At 44.6% G+C, this 5,000-nt stretch overlaps 1 protein-coding gene across 1 annotated transcript in view; it reads left to right on the top strand.

The window, feature by feature from the left end:
* LOC134436418 (ubiquitin-conjugating enzyme E2 E2-like) overlaps positions 1 to 5,000 on the top strand; it is an 84,451-nt gene that overhangs the window by 12,246 nt on the left and 67,205 nt on the right. The gene's annotated exons all lie outside the window — the stretch shown is intronic.

Below are 5,000 nucleotides of genomic sequence, written 5' to 3'. Positions count from 1 at the left end.
AGTCAAGTTGCTGTGTGTGTGTGTGTGTGTGTGTGTGTGTGTGTGTGTGTGTGTGTGTGTGTGTGTGTGTGTGTGTGCAATTGTGTGCAAGTGTGTGCAAGTGTGTGCATGTGTGTGTGTGTTATGCCTTTATTATGCACAGGCACGTTTGGTTTAGTGTGTATGCACAAATGTGTGTGCGTGCGTATACAGTATGTACTGCTGATGTGTGTGTGTGTGTGTGTGTGTGTGTGTGTGTGTGTGTGTGTGTGTGTGTGTGTGTGTGTGTGTGTGTGTGTGTGTTTATTCCTTGTAGAGTTTCAGAAAGTGAGTCAGCCCATCATCAAGAGCAGCAGGGTGAGGGAAAGAAAATATTGAGGGAGGTGGAGAGATGGAGAAACATCTCACACACACACACACACACACACACACACACACACACACACACACACACACACACACACACACACACACACACACTGAGGTCTCAGGAAAGCACATTTCATTCGCTTGTCAATCCTCGTGCATAGTTCACCCCCTCCAAACCACCACCCAAGGATACATTCGCCTCGTGGCCCCCTGCTTGCGGTGTGCATATACCGTTATACTCCGCGGTGGATCCCCCCAGGAGTTCATCCACTGGAGGTCAGCCCCGTGCTTGCAGTGTGAATGAGCAGTTATTTTATTTGCACCACTTAAGGTACCGGCTCTGCCCGTTTACACTAAAATCCGACTGGCACTGGCAGGCAGGGAAGACTAAAGAAACTCCTGCACACTGACGACCATTTCGCTGTTCTTTCTTTTATAAATGACGTTTTGGTACTAGACCTTCATCAGGCAAAAGATTGCCTGATGAAGGTCTAGTACCGAAACGTTGTTTATTAAAGAAAGAACAGCAAAATGGTTATTGTGCAGGAGTTTCTTTAAACTATTGCTGAGTGACCCATGGTGCCATCTCCGACGCACCTGCCAGCTGAGGTGTGCGAAAAAAGCCGACGTTTAAGGCAGGGAAGCCTAAAAGGGGGGACAAAGGGGTCAGTTGTTCCGGGCCCAGGGAGTTGGGGCGCCCATAATTAGCTTCACATTGCATTGACTGGATTGGGTGAGGGGGCCCTTTGAGATGACTGTCCTGGGCCCAGCCAAAGCTGTCAGCGGGCCTGGGCACTGACAGTGTCATCGTCCCTGGTGGAAAAGAGGTTGAAGGAAAGACAACAGACAGAGCAACTATTCAGTTGTGTTTGCTGTAGTAGTCTCGCATCCTCTCCATCACTATCTTTAGAGCAGCAAACATCTGAATGACTTTAGCCTCAGCCAGATGACACCGCAACGCGGGTTTTTTTGAATCCGAGTTGCAATAAAGTTGCAACCATACAGCATGTTTCAGTAAAAGATCATGTCCTAATGACAACGACAGGCTTGCTTCAGAATACACATTTCTTTATGTGAAGTTGTTGAGAACAAAAGTATTCGCTAATGGCCGTGATCGCCCACTCTTATCATGCAAATGACCTGTCATGCAGGGAGTCCACCAGTCTCTGACAGTGCCAGAAAGTTTCACATTTTTTTAACAGATCCAGCGAATTTTGTTTTCGATCTACAGACATATGCCATGGCTTGTTTAAAAGCTGAAGATCTTAGCTTTTTATTACTAAAAACGATACATGTCTAGCCTCTCCCATTCCGAAGTTATGTCCATTTTAAGCGACGGATAGTTTAACAAAAAATAGCGTCATTTCCCCCCTTTGTAAAAAGCGAAAGACGGTTTTATTATGCGCTTTACTCTCCGCAAGCGCGTACATAGCAGGTTCAGAATATCAGAATGTGCAAGCTGCATAATTGAACATTACTATATGCCACAGAGACAAGTTAGATACAACAACAGACTGTACTGAATCATGCTGCTTAGCACCATGCTTCGTGAGTTGCTCTTACAAGAATAAGCATGCATGCTGCAACTTCTGGAATATTTTGGAAGACATTAGAACAATCACCAGGGAGTTTACAGTCTACATAACTGGTTGGCCCTCACGAAGTTGTAAGTCTGATGTATTTACTCCTTTCATTAGTTAAGTATGATGTTTTGTATGCAGGAGTAGCATGTCAAGTTACTAAAGGAATTTCTTATCCCAACATGTGTACTAGCATTTGCTGCTAACCGACTTATTTTCAAAACCAGCATCGCACAGTTGTTATTTTTCATTATGCTGAAGTGAGTGCTACGTGGAAAAATAGGCTACCAGCTTTGCGCATGTGGCACCTTGTGTAGCTTGTGGAGTGACTAGAGTAGCGAATCATTGCCATTTAGGCATCTGTTGATTGTGTTCTACACTTTATGCTGCTTTTTTTAATTTGAGAAGTTTAAACTAAGGTGTTGAATACCAATACCGGGCAGGTATTTCTCCCTCCTCTGGAGGCTGCTGCGCGCTCACCGCTTCTCCTTCTCTTTCTGCCCATTACGCCTGTTTCAACTAGTGACATATACATAATATGCATTGCTGATAACTGTTTGGGTGCGCAGTTAAAAGATAATATGAAGCTTTGCTTCGTGTTAGTCAGGTTTTTTTTTTTAAGATTTTGAACACGAGTGACCCACACTGGGCAGTTTGAAACGTAAAATATTGACCGTGGTAGAAATGAAAGAGTCTCCACAGTCCACACAAACAGTTGTCTGATGATGCCATTGTGCATGGAATTAATGTTGTGCGCAAAGCTAGTGATCACTGTGAAGATACCTCACTGTTTTTGGCCATGTGGCTGTGACGCAGATGTAAACAAATCCGTTTCGCCTGTAACAATGGCAACGCAAAGGCCTGCGTTACTCGATTTTCGCACTCTGGAACCCATTATTCAAAAAACTCGTTTTGTGCCACGTTTCTGGTGGGTTTCATATGGTTAACCCAGGGGAACGTTGTCACTGGCATAGAAAATCGTTCCCATGTAGCTGGCCCCTTAAATTGATGGCTTTAATCAGAGGTCATTATGTTGTAAATCACTCTTCAAGGACCTCAGTGCCTGTAGCTCTGTGTGTGTTCAGGGGTGTGAGGAGGAGATGGAGGTTGTGTGTGTGTGTGTGTGTGTGTGTGTGTGTGTGTGTGTGTGTGTGTGTGTGTGTGTGTGTGTGTGTGTGTGTGTGTGTGTGTGTGTCTGTGTCTGTGTCTGTGTCTGTGTGCGTGTCTGTGTGTGCGCGTGTATGTGTGTGTGTGTATGTTTGTGTGTGCACATGCATGTCTGTGTGTTGCGCTTGTGTTTGTGTGTGTGTGTGTGTGTGTGTGTGTGTGTGTGTGTGTGTTTTTGTGTGTGTGTGTGTGTGTTTCGTAGAGATGCGCCCATGTGTGTGTGTGTCTGTTTGTCTAATTTGGTGTCTTTAATCATCTGAGTTGACTGGCAGGGCGAATCAAAGCTCAGGTGCGGCTAAGGTTGGATTGTCCTGCTCCACTAATTGGGCTGACAGACTGAGCAGAGACGCTTTGGGAGCTCTGTGTGTGTGTGTGTGTGTGTGTGTGTGTGTGTGTGTGTGTGTGTGTGTGTGTGTGTGTGTGTCTGTGTCTGTGTCTGTGTCTGTGTCTGTGTGTGTGTCTCTGTGTGTGTGTGTGTGTGTGTGTGTGTGTGTGTGTGCGTTTAGCGCGAGGAAATGTTTTGAAGTGCCGAGACAAAGCTTATCAGATCAGATTGGATTGGAGAGGTGAAAGGATGGTGTGTGTGTGTGTGTGTGTGTGTGTGTGTGTGTGTGTGTGTGTGTGTGTGTGTGTGTGTGTGTGTGTGTGTGTGTGTGTGTGTGTGTGTGTGTGTGTGCGCGCGTGCTCGCAAATGTTTTTGAAGCGCCAAGGGAAATCAGATCAGATGGGATGAGAGAGGTGAAAGGAGGGAAGGTGTGTGTGTGTGTGTGTGTGTGTGTGTGTGTGTGTGTGTGTGTGTGTGTGTGTGTGTGTGTGTGTGTGTGTGTGTGTGTGTGTGTGTGTGTGTGTGTGTGTGTGTGTGTGTGTGTGTGTAATTTGCCTCATTAGGTGCTTGGTTCGGATCCAAGAGGGAGTGGAGTGTTCTGTTTCACATGCACAATGGGCTCTCGTGTGAAACCCGGTGCCTAGCAAACAAAGGCTCAAACCTCTCAGGCGTGTGTATGGGGGAGTGGGCTGTTATGATACTAATGGTGGTGTTGCTCAATAATAAAATAATAATAATACATAAGTTTTATATACACATGCACAACATCCATACCTTAGAATAGTTTTCATCGTCATGCATACAGTGCAACATGACACCCAATACGACACCTAGCTTATATAGAATAGAATAGATTAGAATAGAATAGAATGGGATAAATGCATTGTTGTAATCTTTTGTTTTGTCTTTTATGAGTTTATTGATGACAGGACAGTCTGAGAGGTGGACAGGAAGCGAGTGGGGAGAGAGATGGGGAGGGGTCGGAAAATGAACCGGGCCGGGAATCGAACCCGGGTCGGCCGCATGGCAGACGAGTGCCCTACCGTTCTGTCATGACAGGGCCTGTAATCCTGATTGTAAGAGAAACATGAAGTTTGATATAACTAACTCAACCAGACAAACTGGATTGAGAAAGTAAAGTGCTGGTGTTTACACGGATGTGGATATTTTTAAATTCTAATATTTATTTTGTCGGTTTACGTATATGTACGACATGTAGATAAAAATAAAAACTCCATTGTGACAGGTGCGTTTTTAGAAGTGGGATATTTTTAACAGCAGAGTTTGGAATTGCGCATTCTAAAATTCATGTGTTAGCGAGATGCCAAATCCAGTGCATTTTCAAAAATATCCATATATGAGTAAACAGCTTCTACAAGTCCTTCAGGTGATTTTGCTAGAAATGTGCTAATCGGCTGGAAGGGTGTGATTTTTAGGATCAGCTGATTCATTGAATTTGCTAGAGCAAATATACCGTATGATAAGGATTTATATATATACGTACTTGTTATATACAAGATGTCTGCCCTGAACACAACACTAGAATGACTGAATGCCTGCGCATAAAGTACAAATACAGA

The sequence above is a fragment of the Engraulis encrasicolus genome, chromosome 20, assembly GCF_034702125.1.
Source record: "Engraulis encrasicolus isolate BLACKSEA-1 chromosome 20, IST_EnEncr_1.0, whole genome shotgun sequence".
NCBI lineage: Eukaryota > Metazoa > Chordata > Actinopteri > Clupeiformes > Engraulidae > Engraulis > Engraulis encrasicolus.
Note: the sequence above shows the minus strand (reverse complement) of the source record. Positions and strands in the feature narration are given on the sequence as shown.